Source organism: Protopterus annectens, chromosome 2.part0 (assembly GCF_019279795.1).
Source record: "Protopterus annectens isolate FY-2018-M chromosome 2.part0, PAN1.0, whole genome shotgun sequence".
Taxonomy (NCBI): domain Eukaryota; kingdom Metazoa; phylum Chordata; order Ceratodontiformes; family Protopteridae; genus Protopterus; species Protopterus annectens.
The window spans coordinates 1,467,768,037-1,467,789,944 of NC_056728.1; positions in this window are offsets into that span (position 1 = coordinate 1,467,768,037).

Sequence of the window (21,908 nt, forward strand, 5' to 3'; positions counted from 1 at the left end):
GCAGTGTACAACAACAGTGGTCCTTCTCAACAAAGGTGTTGCCTGAATGGATACTGCAAACTACCACACCAGAATCCTGACAAGCTTGGTCTGCACGACTATGGAAAGGATCAGCATGTACCGCAGACATAAAGATATTGGGGACCTACTGACACTAGACCCTACCCAGTGTGGCTTTATTAAGTGCAGATCCTGCCCCTAGACATGTTTGACTCATTTGAAACAGTCATTAAGGTCATTGATGAGGGCAATGTGGTCCACACAGCGTAGCTGGACCTTGCAAATGCTTCCATACAATAACCTACGTGTTCATTATAGATATGCTCACCAGCTTAAATATAAACCCCTATGTCAGTAGAGGGGTTGCAAACCAGACCAGGGACAGAACTGACATGGTCAGACATGCTGCAGCCATGTCAGACTACAAACCAGATATAAGTGGCATCCCACAAGGCTTGGTCCTGGGACCTCCCTCGTTTGGTATATATGTCCCATAGGTACAGGCCAACATGGAAGGCCTGTGTCTGAACATGTATGCAGAGGACTACAAACTGCCCACCATATCTGACCCTCCAGCTGACACAAGCATCCCACAAAAGGGCCACATAGAAACAGACAACTGGTGCCATAGCCATGTCAGCAAGCTAATTGCAGAAAAGTATATAGTCAACCCCCGTGGATATACAGTACGTGCCCACCAATTACCACATAGGTGTTAACCCATTGCGTACCTAACATGTAATGAGAGACCTGGGGGCACAATGTGATAGATATCCTGCATTGGACAAACATGTGGCTGTAGTGTTCACAGAAACATACCATATACGCACCTAATCATGAAGGTTGTCAGATCTAGATAAGGGGAGGTCATTGTGGCTCTGCAGTCATCCTTCATCAGCATTACAATTGACTACAATAGCCCCTGTGGGATATACCTCAGCAGACACCTCCATCAACTGTAAAGTCCCCAACAGTACCTCACCAGGAGTATCAAAGAGCTTGAACAGATGCCATGTGTTGCCTGATTAAACAAACTGCAGCTCCACACACTGCCATACTGCCCACCCAGAGGCAAGCTGTACCTGATGTATAAAGCCATGTCCAAGCTGGAATCAATGAACATGCTGCACCTTGTACAATCTGAATGGCAGTGAGCTATGCACATGAGAGACCTGAACCCCAGCACTGACATACATAGGACAAGCTGTACTGCATGATCCATAACACAGACGCCACCCCCACTCATGAGTAAACTCCCAGTACAGGTTATTCATAGAGTCACTCATCGATTCACCTCAAGAGGAATCGTGATGAGAGGATGGGAGATGGTAGGTTTACCCTAGGTATCACTGTTATGTCACAGGTAGACGGAGGCACAGTATACTAACCATGACATATGTTATGGCAAACTCCACTTACAATGTGTGTCGAAGGACAAACACACTCTCCGACTAGCATTAGAAATGGCCTAGGGCACATCGCTATTGTTTGCCAATGTACACCTATGTTGTGGAATACACTACCAATGTTGGACAAGCCTGGTATAAGTAGTTCATATCTGAACATAATGCAACATAGTCAGATGTGCACAACTGGCCCCTAACCAGGCTGTTGTGCTCACTATGGAAATGTAAAGCAGTGATAGGACTAAAGCCCAGTATACTGTCCACCACAGTGAAAGTACTGAACCAGTACACTATATGGTACTACAGTGTTAGGTCAGTATGAAAGGATGTTGACAACTGTATGCAAAGTATCCCATGCAAACCCTGCAGGCACAGTATAATCCCTGTTGTGTTCACACACAAAGCAGTTGGACAGTAACTACACAACATGTAGGGTAATGTTGTAGAGGCCTGAGTAGTTCCCACACACAATATGCCTGTACCTGACGTTAACAATTGAATGGTGTATGTGAACACCTGCATATCCTGGCACTGTTCCCAGGGAAGCAAAGTGTGTGTCCTGGATGTGGGAGGGGTGTTCTGGACTGGTTGTGTTGTGTGTTACAGGTCCTGTGGTCATGAAGCATGGTATAGAACATAACCTGCCAGTGCAATGTGCATATCTGACCCTGAAGTAGGTGGCTGCAAATGCATATATATGCTATCCCCCACCTGACAGGTAGTACTAGATGTACATACCTCTGTAGAAATAATGATGTCAGTACCCTATAAATACTGCAGGTGCAAAACAGATGCCCATTAATTCGGATAGCGCGCTCTGCTCATGCATCTCCCTCAAGTGTCATAATATAGTTAGGTAGGGGTTTGAACCATGCAAATGCTCAGTGTGTATATGTGTGTGTGGGTGAGTGGGGTTGTTGTGTGTGCAAGTCTGTGTGAGGGAAATGTCTCTTTTGGCAACTGGGAAAACACACTACAGGATGCACATTCCCCTTTCTAAACACTGATGATGTCAGCACCCTATAAGTACAGCAGGGGAAGGAAAACCTCCCAGTAATGCGAATAGCGTGCTCTGCTAATGCGTCCGTCTCGAGTGTCATAACATAGTTAGGTAGGGGTTTGAATCATGCAAATGCCCAGTGTGTGTGGAGGGGGTTAATGTGTGTGCAAGTCTGTATGAAAGAAATGTCCCTTTTGGCAACTAGGGGAACACACTACAGGAGGCACATTCCCCTTTCTAAACACTGATGATGTCAGCACCCTATAAGTACAGCAGGAGAAGGAAAACCTCACAGTAATGCGAATAGCGTGCTCCGCTAATGCATCCGTCTCGAGCGTCATAACATAATTAGGCAGGGGTTTGAATCCTGCAAATGCCCAGTGTGTGTGGAGGGGGATTAGTGTGTGTGCAAGTCTGTATGAAAGAAATGTCCCTTTCGGGAACTAGGAAAACACACTACAGGATGCACATTCCCCTTTCTAAACACTGATGATGTCAACACCCTATAAGTACAGCAGGAGAAGGGAAACCTCTCAGTAATGCAAATAGTGCACTCTGCTAATGCGTCTCTCTCTCAAGTGTAATAACTTAGCTAGGTAGGGGTTTGAATCCAGCAAGTGTGTGGATGAGGGGAGTTTGTGTGTTTGCAAGTCTGTATGAAAGATATGTGCTTTTTGGCAATTAGGAGAACACACTACATGATGAACATTACCCTTTCCAAACACTGATGTTGTCAGCACCCTATAAGTACAGCTGGAGAAGGAAAACCTCCCAGTAATTCAAATAGCGTGCTCTGCTAATGTGTCTGTTTCAAGTGTCATAACATAGTTAGGTAGGGGTTTAAATCCTGCAAGTGTGTGTGTTTGGATGAGGGGAGTTTGTGTGTTTGTGCAATTCTGTATGAAAGATATGTGCTTTTTGGCAATCAGGAGAACAGACTACATGATGCACATTACCCTTTCCAAACACTGATGATGTCAGCACCCTATAAGTACAGATGGAGAAGAGGAAACTCCCAGTAATTCGAATAGTACACTTCGCTAATGCATCTCTCTTACATGTCATAACATAGTTAGGTAGGGGTATGAATCCTGCAAATGGCAAGTGTGTGTGTGTGTGCGGGGGGGGGGGGGTAGTAGGGTGTGTGTAACTGCAAGTGTGAGAGAACAGTTCCTTTTGGCAACTACTGCAATACACCAGATGCTGCATATTCCCCCAGTAAACACAGGTGATGTCACCACACTATCAGTACAGCCAAACAGGGATAATCGCCCAGTAATGCCAATAGTGCACTCCGCTATTGGGTCTATTACTACTGTCAGAGCACAGATAGGTATGTTTTGGAAACCCACAACTGCCACGTGTGTTTGTGTCACACAAAATGCCCATGTGTGGGTTGTTGTTCATAACAATACATGACATTGCTTAAACCAGCAATGGCAATGCACACATGATGTATGTGTGTGACACATACACATATATACCTGTGACCTTCAATCGTTACCATGTCTGACACGTGCCTCAAATGAATAAATGGTATTTTCACTGCACAACATTATGACTGTGTCTTACTGTGCAGAGGCTGCATGCGGTATGTATATATACAGTGTGAGTTGTATATGGTATCTTCCTAACAGCGGGGGATACACATCTGGTCTGGGCCATATAGTCTATATGTAGTCGATGAACAGGTGCTGCATGTTCCCACCTGTTGTGGGAGTGGTAACATGTTGTTCCACTGCAATTCAGTGTCTACACGCTGGGAACCTTTCAGCTAGTGTGTTGTACCTACAGTAATGCTCACACACAATGTTCGGCTGGATGCAGTCCAGCCATATAAAGACATATCTAGAGACCATCATATTCCCAGTGTTGTTAGGGAGGACAGGTGGATTTCCTGTGTATGGGAGGGTTGTGTGTGCCAGGCTATGAACCAGAAGGCAGCCCAACACACTGTTAGCTGCACATGGATAGGCCCTGATGCTTTGTGCTGTGCCAACAACCTGGAGGTGTGTGTATCTGTGGTGCCTTGAGATACCTCCCCCCTGTTCATATGTGGTACATGTGTAGGGGGCGACAGGCATGGTATGAGGTATAACTTGGCAGTGATGGGTTGCAACTGTGAGCAGTGAATCAGGAATCTGTTACTGCACAGATATTGCAGTTTACCGTGCTGAGGACAGTGTCCAGTGCATGCATCTTGCGGTGTACACTGCTGGTGTTGTGTAGCATTACTGTTAGTGTCCTATCCCGTGTGATACCCGCAGAGGTGGCTATGTAATCTGTGCTCTGCAACAAAAGGCACTATGTGTGTATCAAGAGGCTTCGCCAATATACAGTGGCCCATGGGTGACACATGCAAGCTGCCCCTCACAAATCATTGTGGCTTCCCTAGCATGCAATCACACACTGACAGCCATTGGATACCCTATGAATGACATTGGAGATTGAGCAGAATGTAGACATAGAACACCCTTCCTACATATTGTGGTAGCATACCTGGTGAGGGTATGATGGCAACCAAGGTCAGGCTCATACCAGCCCGTGCCACATGCTGAGAGAGCCCTTCTATGTTCCCTATCATGTAGTCCAGGGAGGTACGTCTCAGGTCATCCATAGTGTCATGAACAATGACTGAGTCATATGTGTCCATGCCTCTGACTGACCTGTATGCATGTGTTATGTGGTGGACCATAGTGCCCACGGGCATATCACTGTGACCTTCACCATATACAGCCTGTTGAGCGGGACCCCACTGCACCGGCCAAGAGAGGTACCGGACACATCTGTAGCAGGTGTGTTGTGTAGCCCTACAGGCTGTGAGTGTTTGGCACGCGGGATGTGTGTGTCATGTGTGGTGTGTGCTCTGTTCCGACTTAATGTATGCCTGTGTGCCAGCTGTGGAGGTGTGTGATGCTCAGGCAGGATGCCATTCTGAGGCTCCAAGTATGCCCCAGTGTGTTCGGATTGCTGTCAGTGCAGGTCTATGTCAGACTGGTATTGTAGTCACTGTAGTATGTCATGCCACCTGACAGGGTATGGCAGTACTTGGTTCAGAGTGCTCAGTCCCTAGATTGGCTATGTGGTTGCATCTCACACATGTGTTGTACGTTCTTGGCCAGGTGAGGGTGTTGACTGCATACATGTGGCAGCTGTGACATTGCCACATGACTCACATATATCACAACTGGACCATAGAGGTGATTCACAGGTTACCTTTGCACATGCTACCATAGTAGTGTGATTGCCATGGTGATTACCAACACATAGGGCCAATGGGGAACAACATACTGAAGGTGAGTATGTGTGAGTGTACTGCTACTGATTTCATAGCACTGGCATTTATGACTGCACACATGGGTAAATGCCAGGTAAGTCATATGCAATGTGTCACAGGCAACGTACATGCGAACAGGACAGACAGTGATGTTCTGTCAAGTGAGACATTGACATATGTATAGTACACTATGCAGATGTCACTAGGAATCCACAGAAGCTCTGTAAATCTGCATTGCAGGTGGAATCAGTGTTCCAGGGAACCTCAAGCAAACATGCATGCAAGCAAAGCTACAGTAAGCAGGGCTGGAAGTAGTCCATTGTACAACAAACAAGGGGTACCACTTCCAGTAGGTAACAGTGCAAATATGCAGGCACTATAAACATGTACCCATGAATGCACAGCTCAGATGTCCATGGTAAAACTGATATTATTTAATATATAATTTAATTTAAATTAAATTGGTACTGCACACATATCAACATGCGCAAACATCCACATTGCATAGTCGTTGTGGGCAACATGCCACCATTAGTGTACATGTCCATCATTGCGTATCACTACTTGTATTACCTTCTCCCCTGTGCTACCTATGCATGTGGCTATCTGTTGACATCCTTACCACCGGTATGCAATAATGTGCAGCTGTTACACTATGGTACTTACTATGGGTGTAGATAACAATTCAGGACAGTCATACAGTTACTGCATCAGGCATGCTGAGATATACACACAATCATATCAGCACACTATACTGTTACCAACATGATACTAGTAATACACTTCTATGTAGTCACCCTGTGCATCAGCAACATGTTAACCTGTTCCTGCACTGATGTTGGAGATTGCAGGAGGTGGCACAGTTTCATCATATGCACAGGGTGTGAACTAGGTATGCCTGAGTCTGCCACTGATACCACCAATTGACATGTATGTTTATGTGTGTTGGTGAGGGACAGCAGTACAGGGTGGGGCACTATTGGTGCAGTGTGTGCATGTATGTGGGAGCCCTAGGTGTTAACATTTCACATGTGTGTATGCATGCACATAGTTCCACCTCATGGCTGCCATATACTGGAGTTTGTGGACAGCCACAGACTGCACCTGGCAAGTCATACAGATCAGTGTCTGTGGCCATGGACACGGTACCTGTGCCTGGCAGGGGTGCTACGGACCATATCCAGTACTAAGCCAGACTGGGTACTGTCATCAGAAGTGGGTGTTTGTTGACTGGACACAGGTCCCTGTTGGAAATGTCCAGAGCCACGTGCATGTGGTCTCCTGGGGCGGTCTGATGACAGCACAGACCCAGCATTGCTGGGGCTGCTGCTGGCACTATGGGGGCATCCGCGGGCCTGTTGTCATCCGCACTGACTGCCAGCTGCTGATGTTGCTGGCATATGGCCACGTCGACGCCGCAACTTTCCACCATTGCCCTGGCTCATGGACATGTAGTTGTGGAACTGCTGTAATATGTCCCCACAATGTCTGTCTATGACATCGGTGAAATTACGGATAGCATCTGCGATGTCACGCATACTGTCAGTCATGGATGTGCGACATGCTCTCAGCTCCCTCAGACCCTGTCTGGTGTACCTTTCCATACGTGACTGTGCCTGCATGACAGCCCGAAACATAGCTGAGGTTGACAGACCTCTTTGGGCATGTGTGCCAGAGGCAGTACGCCCTCGGATGCTCCCATGAGAACCCATGGGCAACTGTCTGTGTGGTACCATCTCAGGACCCTGCCCATGGCTGCTGTGTGGGGAAGCATGTGCCACAGATACCACATTACCCTGGTCAATGCCCACTGTATCCTGTCCATCATCTAGGGACATTGGTGACATAGGATGTACTGGCAGGATGTCTGTGCGCAATGATGGGGTTGACAGCTGTGTACTGTCAATTGGCTGACCAATGACAGGCCCTGACATACCTTCCTGTGCCATTACACAGATATCATCATTATCAGTACCTGTGGCACCAGATTCAGGTTCCCTGCTGCAGGACACCAGAGCAGCACCAGAACCTGTGGGAGGAAGACAGAAAACACAGTTTACAATGTCTACACAATGTTGCCAGTGATGCACACATGCACACATCCACACGTGGACACATGCACACATGCACACGTGGACATGTGCACACGTGCACATGTGGACACACGCACACATGCACACATGCACACCCCGCAGTATACACACAGAGCACTACTGAGGTACACTATTATTACTAGCACTATCAGGACTATTATAGGTATTGTTAAAACACACTTACCAGCATGGCTGGGCTGCCTTGCTGTAACACGGGAGGGACCTGCAGAAATGAGAGGATTAGTGTCAGTGGGCACAACTGTGCCATTGATACTGCGTATGATACAGTTCAGTAGTACAACAGTTGCCTTTCACATGTCAGCTGCTGATATTGGCAATATCACACCTGCACAATTACATACTATGTTGACAGCTACATACCAAGGACACACCTTACACATGCATAAACTAACAGTGTACAGAACAGTCAAGTGTACATATGGCATATTACCTGCACGCTCCATGTCGTGTTGCTGTGTGGCTCCAGCCTCCATCATAATGCAGGTGTGTTGCTGCTGATGTTCCTGGGCTGGAGCCACAACACTTAGGAGTAGCCCCTCCAGTCTGGTGAGGGGGGGATGTGTGGCCACCCCACCTCCTGTGGCAACCTGTTGCCTGTGGATATCTGACACACACTGACGGACATTTCTGATTAAATCACTGCAGTGATGTTGTACTGCTCATATGTCCTATTATGCATGCCAATGTCATTAACCCTACAGACAAGGTCTTGCCACAGTGCAGCCCTCTCCTGCTGATTCTGGCTGGTGTGGGAAAACTGTATGTCATAAACCCGCACCAGGCTCTGGTGTATCTCTTCATCTTCTGCAGCAGAGTAGGCAGGATTTCGCTGACGCACCATGTTCCTGAAAGAGAACGCAAACAGGATATCAGCAAACTATGTCAGCAAAATATGGCACACATGCTATACATGATACTCAACTGTAGTGATATACTACTACTCCCATATGTAGCACGTGTGTGTCTCTTGGTGGATACACATGTACATGGCCAGATATCAGTGCTCAGCTGACATCTGTGCAACAATACCTGCCACATTCCATACAACATAGTACCAAGCCTCATCAGTCAGCACACTGAGACAGGTCCAATGCACCACCTCACTCTGGGGGTTCATAACAAGGTACTGTATGTGGAACGTCATCCACTAGTGTGATCTAGATGCAAAATAATTGGCCTGGATATACATATCCCACCACCACCACCAGCACAATAGACTACTTTGAAATATATGTGAATAGACAGATTTTCACTTGTTAGGACTGAGATGGTATCCATGCAGCCCACTGGGCCAGTGGAAGCCACAACCCACAATACTGACCCCTTTGCAAATGCTTCCCACGGATATCCCCAAGAATGCATGGAACATATACACACAATTCTAACCCAGACCCTATGCACAAAGGTTAAGCATCCTGTCTGGTGCAGCCAAAGACAAATTGTATAACGATAGAAGGAGGCTACTGCAGGACAGAGCAGAGTTACATAAAGGGAAGGCATCTGTGATCGGCACTAGTAATAAGCTAAGTTCTCTCATAACAACATCCAAGGCCAACTCTGAGAGAGAAATGGCAAAGGACACTAAAGATAACCACAAGGCCTTCTTCAGTTTTGTTAGAAACATGGACCAAAAGCCACAGATATGCTCAGAGTTAGTACACAACTACATAAAATTCACTGAACCCACAGATATTGGCAACATTCTGGCAGACAGGTTCAGTGCAAATATCCCCCCCTCCCTCTCCCCCAAAAGGAGAAATACTTATCACAGCTGAATGTAACCTCCCTGTCATCTCAGATGTCCAGGTGAGGGCAGCCCTCAGCAAAGCAGAACACACAGCATCAATGTGACCTGATGGTATCCCTGGATGTGTGCTACGTGAACTCCAAGAGGAGCTACAACCGCATATAAAACTGATATTTAACCTTAGCCTTACTACGGGATATGTACCTGAACCCTGGCGTACAGCAACAGTGGTCCCACTCCACAAAGGAGGCACCTCTACTGACCATGGGAACTACCGCCCCATAAGCTTAACCAGCCTGGTCTGCAAAGCTATGGAAAGATTCATTATGGAACTCATATACAGCGATATTGTGGACCTACAGATACTTGATCCCACCCAGTTTGGCTGGTCTGATCCTGCCTTTTGAACCTGGTTGACTTTTTCAAAACAGTCACTATAGCCATTGATGAGGGCAAAGCAGTCCATACAGCCTACCTGGACTTGACTAAGGCCTTCAACACAATACTCCACTCAGGCATCATAGATGACCTCATCAGCTTAAATGTTAATACATATGTCACAAGATGGGTTGCAAACTGGTTGAACAACAGAATCCATAAAGTCAACATTGCAGGAGCCATGTCAGACTCAAAGCCAGTCACAAGTGGTATCCCACAGGGCTCTGAACTAGGACCCCTCTTGTTTGGCATTTACTTCTCAGCTGTGAAAGCAAACATGGGCGGGTTGTGGATGACAAAGTTCCCAAATGACTGCAAACGATACACCAGCTGACACACACATCCTACAGACAGGCCTCACTGAAATGGACAACTGGTGCCAGAATTATGGCCTAACACTGAATGGCATGAAATGTATAGTCATCCCCTTTGGGTAAAACAACGTACACACAACTTATCACATAGACATACATATAGATACAGACCAATAACACATATGGAGGGTTCACAGTATGTAGACTATTAAATTGTTACTTTACATTACCTGTGTTTGTCACAGCTGGTTGCGTTACCGTTAGTATAGGTTCCTGCTGCTGCTAGCCCAGCTTGATACTGTCACTGATGACAGCTTCAACTTAGTTTTTCTTAAGTGTAGTTTTTGTTTGTGTTTTTATTTCCTTTTTTTCTTTCTTTCTCTCTCTCTCTCTCTGCCTCCAGACGGTGCAATGAAAGTATTGCATGCGTGGACTGGGAGTACAGGATGCTTTTGTAGGTATCTGCATATGTCCATGTGATGGCCTCTGCACCAGTTGTTAGCCAGAATTTGCTGATTGCATGCAGCCAGTTGTGTACTGATTGCAGTTCTCACTGTGATTTCAGGACAGTGCTATAAAAGGGTATGTGAGATAGGCGTTGCCCTTTCAGATTGTAAGGGCGGGGACCATGCTGGTATGCTGTGGACACTGTTCTGTGAGTGTAAAGGTTAGTATCTCTCTCATAATTCAGGCTGTGTTGTAGATTAACATTTCTCCATTTATCTCTCCTGTTTCCTGTACTAAGTGTGTATGTAAACTGACACCTACAACTATATATATATATATATATATATATATATATATATATATATATATATACATATATTTATATATATATATATATATATATATATATATATATATATATAATAACTGACATTATTACCTACTAGCTACCAACTAGCATGGCTGTTTCTGTTCACACACTACTATTATAGAAATCCACTAGATTTGACAGTAAATATACATGACATGCTTTGTGTACTACACATCCTATATTCCCTTTACATTCATTCCTACTATTACATGATATATTTATTGTAGCACAATGCTCTTATATAACAGTCATGGCTTAGTGGTAAGTCATGCAGACTACTGTTTCCAAGGTCCTGGGTTCGGGACTGACAGTGGGATTTTATTTTGCTTTTGAACTGACTACAGGACCTGTCATTCAGAGTGACTAAGGCACTTTTAAGCAGTTGTAACCGGGTTAGCGCTGATTTGCGTGGAGCTCCCGCATGCGCACTGGCATTCAGCTCCGCCCACACCCGCTTACAACCGCTTAAAAGTGCTTACTCGTGCGCACACCCACGCTAGTTTCTTTGAAAGAAATGAAAATGGGGAGACAGGAAAGTGGTGAAAAAGGGGTCACAAAGAGGGTAAGACAGTAGGAAAACAAACTTGGGTTTTGCAGGAGGGATGTAGGTAAGGCCCATAGCTGCCCATTTCTTCATCAGCAACAGCTGTGCATATGTTTGTAATTTGGTGTGACATTTGATACCTTCCACCCCTGAGAGAGGTGTAAGGACAACAATAATACTTGTTGTACAGCCAATTGTAATTGACAGTTTCCATGTCCAGCAGTCATGTGTGCGAAATGGGCAGCTATGTATGGGGCATAATTTTTTTGTGGGTACAGAGTGCCCTTTTTTTTTTCAGGTGAGAGTGGTATGTCAGGTAAAGGAAGTCGGTATAGCTGGGGAGGTAGGTTGGGTAGGTCAACAGACAAGACAAACAAGATGCATACAGGGGCGGTGTATGACACGTGTGGGGGGGTTACACAATTGACGGGGACGGATGTTTGGATATCCAGAGCCCATGAGCCCACAGATGGCAACAGTGGAACTGATATCCCCACCCATGGGCAGTTGCCACTGTACCTTCACTGCCCAGGATGGGGCTGTGCAGGGGGCTGTGTAGGCCGGGCAACAGGCATGCCCATAAGTTGTGCCACCTGTGCCTCAAGCTGGCATAGGGGCCCAAGAACAGATTCCTGGATCTCCCTATGCACCACAGTCCGGACGCTACAGAGGGTGAGTGGAGATTCTCCTCCAGCCACACTTGCAGAGGGGGGACGAGCTCCATCCCCTGCAGCACTTCCACCCGCAGGTGGCACAGGGCCACCAGAGGAGGGTCCAGACTGGGCACTACTGCCAGGTGCATTCGCCAGCTGAGGTAGGACAGGTTGGTCCACTGGAACCCGCCTTCCCTGTCATCCTATGTTTTGCATTATGTCATGACAGTTTGGGTTAGTAACATACAATACCATTCGCAATTAGTTGTAACAGCATGCATTAGTATTCCCATTAACCAAACACCCAGATATTCACACCATTGAACAGCGAGCATAACACATGCATAATTTGAACAGCAATACACAGTCCAACAACATGCAGGGTTGATTGATGGCAACAGGCCATCAGGTTTGGATGTATGAACAGGGCAAATGCATCAACGTACATGCAAATATGTATGACCCAACAGGACAAATGTCCAGGGGTGTTAATTGTGATTGCACATGCCAATTTCACATGGAATGGATTATATGTGGTTATAGGGTAAGGTGAAGAAAATATAATTAACACCATCAAATACCAATACATATGCTGTACATTTCTAATAACTGCAGATATATACACACTACTGTTCTACCTACAGTTTCCTATGTGATAGCTACTTCAAGTTGGTGATAGGACTGTTACTGTACATCAATATACATTTTCATTTTTATTCATACACGTTCATATCTGGCTTTGTTCAGATACATCTTACTGCTACATTTGCTTTATATAGCTATAGACAACTGTGGATGTTTGGTATTTCAGACAATCATATTATCTGCATATTGCAGACTGAGAGCAACATATCCAGATTTTGAGATACACATTCCAGCTGAAGGGACATTTTGAACACATTTTGCAGTTTGGTTCTGCTTGTCACATTCATTTCATTCTGTACTAACTGCAGTATACTTTATTCAGGAGTTATTACTACTTTATTGGTGGATTCATAACTCTTTCTCACACTCTCTCACTTGTTTTAATTTTACAATTCAGGATGGTACTTACTTGTAGGCTTTATTGACATGTTTTACCTGTAGTTATTACAATCCTTTCCAACAGTCTCACTTCTGTCATGTTTCAGTATTTCAACAGGGATATATTTCACACGTGATTTGCTCATCTTCTGCAGCTGTACTTTTCAGCCTGCTGCAGGTTGTGTGCTATTATATTACAGGTGGGGCATCTTGATTTCAGACTTTATTTCAGACATTTTCATTTTTCTGTTTGGATTACAGACTGCAACACACTTTTGTAATCGAGCAATACTTGCTAACACTCTTACACTGTTACTTGCACATTTTATTACTTAGTGACTACACTACACTCTTTTTCTAACTGTCATACTTTTATATTTATTTACAGTTACAGGAAGAGGATTACTGACCTGCCTGGTGGTGCAACCGCACCAGCCTATCGCCATAGGCTCTGCGGTTCGCAGAACGGACACCTGCAGCTGTAATATAAATAAAGTAATATTGGAATACACATCTCCATAATATCAGCTAGGTTAATTTCTTACATACATAATTAAATGTAACTTACTCAGTAGTGGGGCGTTGGGCATTTGCCGGGCCTCCTGGATCCAAAGGTTCAGTTGGTCCTGCTTACATCTCTTCCGGTCCACATGGTGGTGACGGACCTGCTCACCAGTCCTTGGAATCTCTGTGGCACTGGTGAGATCATTAGCCAACCGGTCCCATGCCTCAGCCCTATATGCTCCCCACAAGACCTGGCCCTGCATGAGTTGGGCCTCATGATTGTGGACAAGGAGCCAGGCCATATATCTGGACTCCTCAATGCCCCACCTCTGTGCTCGGAAGCAACTACCCTCACCTACTCCTGACATTCTAGCTGGAAGTTAGTTCTACAATCGGTTATGCTGGGTATTCCCGCCTATGGGGCTTATATATGCCGTTTTTCCCACACTTATCTGTGATTGGCCATTTTGGAATTGTATCAGCTTCACAAAACCTGCTTTGTCATGCTCCTCTTTCTATTCATTCCTATATATTTACTATTACTGCATTTCTAAGTACAGCTGTCATGGCTTAGTGGTTCAGTACCTTGACTATGGTGCATGGTATCCTGGGTTCGAACCTGACCACTGCTTTTTATATTTTATGACTGTCTAGACAGGCTAGGGGGTGTGTCTGTATAAAGGCAGTTTTGCTACAGCTTGCTCAATGTTGCCCGTCGGTTAGCTTGTTGGCGCGGTGCGCAGCTCCGCGCAAATGGGTTACGCTGGTTTACACTTCATTTGGCTGTCAACACGCATATTACGCTCAGCTCAGTTAGGGGCAGACAGTTTCAGCGTGTTAAACCACTGCTCACCTACGGGCACTCATTTTGCACCTGTTGGACCACTGCTCACCTACGGGCACTCATTTTGCACCTGTTAAACCACTGCTCACCTTCAGGCACTCATTTTACATCTGTTAAACCACTGCTCACCTACAGGCAGATGCACTCACCTTGTTAAACTGTAGCTCAGCTAAAGGCACATCTGGCATTTTTTATTATTTTATTATCTCACATTTCTTCAAAATAAATGGCCTATTTCATTACATTTTACATAAAATATAATTTTATATGTGTACATATATGTCAGGGACTTGTTTCGTGCTTATTTCACTAAAAATAAAAATTGATGTTGTAGGGGCTTGAACCATGACTGCCTGCTCTTCAGCCGACGTCTCTACCGCTACGCTATTGCTTTTTGGCTTATTTTGCATAGTTAGTTCTTATATGCTTTTCCACTTACTGCTAACTGTGACTGAGTTACGGGCACACCCGCGCAAATGAGTGCACTCACGGGCAAACATCTTTACAATTAAAAAAAAATATAACATGTTCATTTATATAATTTTATGTTCATAGTCTGTGGGGGCATGTGTTGTGTTGTGTTTATTCACATTTCCATGTACTCTGTCGTGGGGGTTTACTTTGGGCACTTTTACTCTTCTGGGGGCATGTCCGCTTGCAGGGCTCGGCCTATGGACACGCCCCCTACTGTCTTCCACGGACCGTGTAAGCCTTAGGTGTGATTCAGCATGCCCTCATGCATATGCATGACATGCTGACGTCACACCGTTTAACTGAAGCCTCCGTGTAAGCCTTGTAACTCTTACACGGAGGCTTTGTGAATCCTGCCCAGCTTCTCCAACTTTCAATTCCTTTTACCTTGTTTCCCAATTCTCTACAAAACCTTTTGGGTCATCAATAAATTGCTTATTTTGAACTTTTCCTTTATATTTATCTGTGTATCTTCTAAGTTTTTTCTGCCTGTGCTGATATTTTTAGTTTATTATTTGTGATAGTACATGATAAATTGTGATCCTTTATAATACTGCACATTGCTTTTACCACGTTTATCTTTCTGAGAATTTTTGTTGATCTGTTCCATTTTCTATACTCTTCTAACAGTGACACTTCTTGTCTTAATTTCTTTATTGTTTTCTCTATTCGATACTTCTATGATATCATTTTATTTCTCCCCATCCATTCCCTTCTTGTGGTAAGACTTTATCTGTTATTAATTTGACTGCACAGTAATGAATCCTATTTACTTCTGTTATATTGCATGAATCTCTATGGACAGTCCTAATTACTGTGTTCATTTATTTTATCAAACTTCTATCTTTTGGGTTTTATTGACCTTCTGTAATATATTTCTATTATTGATCTTAATATGTTTATCCATCTCTATTAAATCAAGTAACTACTTAGATAATTTTCTTCTAAACTGAGGGCACATTCTTTGTTTGCCATTTCCTGCGGGCATTCTGTAGAAAGTTCCAGAGATTCTTCCTGAGCCACATTCTTTTCAGTTTCACCCCATGTTATCCATTGCTCTTTCATATGGGAGCTCACTGGCCTATCACTCCACATCATTAACAGTGTCAGAGTTGCCAGTTCCCTGTTCTTTCCCTTGCTGTATAGCTCCAACTGAACCTTTGTACTTGTTTACTATGGGAGGATCCAATATGTCAACTGATTAGATTTTCCTGTTGCACTGGTTTCTCCATAATATGGGTGCCATTGATCTATCCTGTTCTGTTGCTATCTGAGTTAAAATTTCTACACTAAATCCTTCACTTTGCATGTAATCCATAACCTCAGTTTCTATTTCTTTAACTTCTCCGTTACTAATCCACTTTTCTACTTTTCCTCTTTGTTTTCTTATTTTTTGTATTGTAAAATTTTTCATATCTTGATGTCTTTGCCTGTATATCTTTGGTGCTGCTCTTTTTGCATTGATTAGTTTTGCTTTCTCCTTTGCATAAATATTGCACCATATTAATCTTTTTCTTTCCCATGTCCATATTTCTTCTTCGGATGTCTCATGCTCCTCTTGTTTCTCCTTACTTTGGTGACTAGTTGTTCCATTATGCTGTCATATGACTGGTGTTAGACTTTCTACACTGAAACCTTCACTTTGCAAATATTCTTTAACTTCACCTTCTATTTTTTTACTTCTACTTGACCAGTCTTCTGCTCTACATTCCGTCTTTGTGATCTTACTTTTTTCACTGTGGAATTTTCAATATCTGGATGTCTTTACCTATATTTCCTCTTAGAATATATTTGGGGCTGTCTTTTTTATGTTGATTAGTTTTGCTTTCTCCTTTGCATTAATATTGCACCATATAAGATGTCTCTTTCTTTTCCATGTCCATATTTCTTTTTTATGCCCTTCAAACATCTCTAAATTTTGTTCTTTAAATGTTCACACTTCCTTAGTCGCTTCTTTTTCCAAACAGCACAATGTTTCTTGCTCTATATAGTGTTTTTTATGGATCTGTTGAATTAATGAACACAAATGTTTATTTGAAGCGTCTGACAGTGTTTCTTGTGGAAGTATTTTTCTTTCTCTAATTTCTTTCTTAATCTTTTCATATATCTTTTGTCTGTAAATTCTGGGCTTCTTGTGTAATAGTAGCAATACATAATTTCTCTCTTATCCTCGACAGTCCACTCTATCATCTGTATGACTCTTTTCTGTCCTATCAGTTTTTGTGATTTTTTACTGCTACTTCCTTCTACAATGGCGGGGGCATCCTCCCCCTGGGCCTGGCCTAGCCCCATTCTAGTAATATTTTCATGTCTTGAGAATTCTACACTGTCATTTTTTTCCAGTCCTAATACCAAAGCATCTACTAGGATTGGACACTTTTTATCCTGGGACTTGTGCACCCAGCTATCTTCTTTATTTTTAACATACTTCTGTCTAGGATATATGGTACATAAAATAAAGTCTATATATCAGTGTCATCTTGGTGAGATTGTTTAAAAAACAAGGTACACTTCATGAAAGTGCTCACCAAGACTTGAAGATGAATTCAATTCCACCAATACTTCTCTCCTTTTGCTGATTTTATCATCTCTCCATTCGGACCTCTATTGTCAGTATAAAGCTCTAGATGATATAACAATGCAGCTATGCTATTTGTGTTTGTAGTGTAGATGACATTAGGAGACTACTACTGACATATCTATTTTCAAGTGCATGAGTGCAGAGCACACACGAGTCTAAGCAAATATGTGTTCAGTCTCTAACAAGTGCCTACCCTTTGGTTGTGTGTTTACATGGATTAAAATGGAATGAAGACTAAGTGTGCATTAAGCATACTAATGCATGCTAATCAGCTCTTTCCATAGTGTACCACAAAGCAACTGATATGATCAATGGCAAAGTGTTTGCACATCTGAGATTCATATTGCATAAATACAGCTTAAACTTGAGAAGTACTTATGCATGTAGTCTATGGCATGAATAGCTGACAGATAATATGATGTTCACACTGTACTTTATATCTGAAATGTGTTATCATTTTTAAAACATGAAGTACTATTGAAAGTGTCTTCCCATTGGTGAGGAGTTAAGCAACAAGAAAATGCTGGTCTCTGCTTAATATGGTTCATTTTCCTCAGCACAAACACACTAAGTGGAGAGACTTGGCAGTCAGCACTTTGGACTGTACTGAGAGTAATAAAAACACCTGATGCCTTTCTTTCTCTGTGGCAGCATTTGTAAGGGCAGGAAACTCATATTTTGCGAAGAAATAACACTGGTTTTGAATCCAGCTCAGTTTATTTTTTGCACATGTTCCCAGGTTGGTATTATATAACTAAATGTGATAAGTTTTTAATAGTGGTAGAAGCAATCAGTACAGTGAAGTAATGTATAAAAACAAACATCAGTCAATTGATTTATGTCAACAGTAAACATATGTGTCCCTGACCAAGTAGCTGACACACACTCTTTTTAAGGTTTGATTTGCACACACACACACACACACACACACACACACACACACACACACACACACACACACACACACGGGAAAGACTTGCACAGATTTACTAGTTATGTCCCTTTCTGCCTAGACTATAAGGTAGTTATTACTGCCACCAGTCACTCCTTATCAGCTACTGTAAAGCCCTTAACAATAGGTGTCCAATCTTATTGTGCAATATTAATATTAACACAAATAGTAGTTTGACCAAGAGCAAGGCTATTAGCAGTGGCCCACACAGTGTCACCAAATAAATAAGCGAGTACTCTCAAGACTTAAATATCTTTACACAGATCAGCCACAATAAAAGGTTTAAATATATTTAATAATAAATAATAATAGAACAAGACAATACTAAGTATATATTCACAGTGACATCAGAGTTCAAAACCACAGAAAATATTCAAAACAACATTGCAAGACAGTCTCAAATAAATAAAGAAAAGTATCTAAACTAAGCACTTTATATACTCCTGACTGAATCTAAAAGAATTCTACTACAAACTAAGAACTTACTAATAGAGCAAGGCAGATGTGGTGAATGGGTCTTCTAGATGTTGCCAGGTCCAAGACATAATACAGAATGCTCTGTCTCACTAAGAGACTTCTCAGATTAATAGCTCAAATATTACTGCTGGAATAAGTTGCAGAATGGCATAATTTCTTGTCATCTGACTGCTAGTTCCCAGGCCAAACAGTCATTGATGAAGCTGACAGTATTTAGCATCTATCTATAAAAATATACAAACAAGGGCTTCTCCTCATATCTCTGGCAGATGCTTGAAATCATAAAACAATTGCATTCCTTCATGCTTTCAAAATTAGTAATTACTTCACCCTAAAGACAATACAGAAAGCTTCTTAGTGCAGACATTGTGTCTCTTACTGTATTGGAAACTGAAATATACCATATTTTATGGCCTAGCAATAAAGTAATTTAATTTCAATTATTTTTCTGAAGTTATCTCCTGTATTCCAGTTTCTACTATTAAAATACATACACTTAAACAGTTAAAATTGCATGTACATTTCTGTTCTCTTCCAGTAGAGCACACCATGGCTGCATTTCAAACAGCACTCTGCAAATACCCTTTTCAACACATGCGTCTGTACAAGCAGTTTGATATACACATGACATACAGTTCTAATACAGTTGTAACACAAGCATCTTATATAAATCATACTGATATTCATAAATGACATATAATTATTTTAAAAATTCCAGATAGCTGTGCTGGCAGTATCTCCTTTCATCACAATACTTTTTAAAAACTACAAAGTATGACTGAGAATTCTTCCAAGTAATCCTTGAAAAATGCATATATTGCACATAGGCGTTTACAAATAATACAAATTAAGTTAAGAACATGGAATTTATGCCAATTTTATTGAAATTAATATTTAATATATTTTTAATTATTTTACAATGTATTTACCTGTGGGATTTGAACCCACAGCATCTATATACACTATTACAATTGACTCTTACAATTACCTTGAGCTGCAGAATGAAGCATGCATGCTTGATTTTACAGTTAAGATATGCATGCTTGTAATCTGCTACTAATGTATAGAAGAGCAATACTTTCAATAAATAATAATTTTGTGAGCATACATACCCCTTGCTTCTTTTAGTATTTTTAAGCAGTAAGCATGGACTTCCCTGTTCAGTAAAATCTCCTAGGCAGCTGTAAAATAAAGAGGAGGGAAAAAAGAAGAGCATTATTCATACCAATCTTGCTTATTTCCATCCTTGAATATAATTTAAAGTATCTTTATCTGCATACTTACACAAGTGTGGGATGTCAGCAGTCCTAAACTCATCTAGCCACCTTTCCAGGTCATTGTAGTTGTGTCTGCATTGCTCTCCAGTATGTAGGTTGCCAATCGCACTGGAGACAGCCCTGACAGCAAAATTGCAAGCCTCTGACTTATATTTAGACCTAGTATAGTCCCCATGCAATAGCCTATGACTGTGACACTTTACAAGGAGTCCGATGATTATTCTGGACTCCTCTACACCCCATCTTTGACCCCTAAATTGGGCACCTTCCTTTCTAATTCCTGCCATGTCCACACAAGTCATACAACAACAGTTAAAATGTTTTCCTGCTAATTTGTATTGAATTTAACTGTCAGTGCACAAACCCACACAACCATGCCAACTACATTTGCATGATGTTAAGTGGAGAGCAACATTGCCAAACGGAGATGAAGGCAGTTTATGAAATACGAAGGGTAAATTGACAGTTGCCATTAGTTTATGGGTTGGATGCTGCTGTACTTGTTAGATGACATAACTTTTAAACATGTATTGGGGGTATATATTTTATGACCTGAAACATTTTTTGTGTGGCTTTACACACTGAAAAAAAGTAATTTGTACAATGTGGATTTCAAACATTTGTAAAATAGACAGTTATTCTTCCATATAGTTGTTTTTTTCCTCTTTGCCTCAAAAGAAGTATTTGTCATCCATGCTCATTAATTATACAGACACATTAAAGAGTGAGTGGTTAACCATGCATGTGTGTGACCTGACCAGGTCCTGATTTAGACATTCATGTGTATATGAATATTGTTGAAGTATGAAGTCTACCCCAGGCAGAAAAGACACTTTTAAATACAGAACCATAATTGTCAGTGTACCCACAGTCACACACATAATTCATACGATAGCCACTGATATACATAGTTATTGTTATGTATAATTATATGTATATTGTTCTTTATTTGTAAACATTGAGTGGAATGGCATTAATAACATTTGGAGTATGCTAACGTAGAACCCTGGCAAACATGTGTTGTAGCCATGAACTTATATCAGTTTCCACAGGGAAAGCTGGGCAACAGGTATATTTTTGTATACTCATTACTGACCAGAGTAGTCATTACCACTAAGGACTTGTTTGTCAGACATGCTCATTAGTTATACAGACACATTAAAGACTTTGTGTGTGATATGAAAGTTCAGAAAATGAATTTTTAATTGAATAACCATATTTCTACTGATACACAAAGTTAGACACATAATATATAATATTACATGTATGCTCAATCCACCTGCTAGAAATAGTTATTTTTATGTATAATTATTTGCATATTATTCATTTTTATGTAAATTACAATCGGCCAGCATTAATAAAACTTAGAGTTTGCTGTATTAGAATCCTGGTTCACCTGTATTGTGGCCATTGACTTACATCTGTTGTACTGTGTTTGAGTGCTGGCCTCCTTGCAACGTCACTTAGTG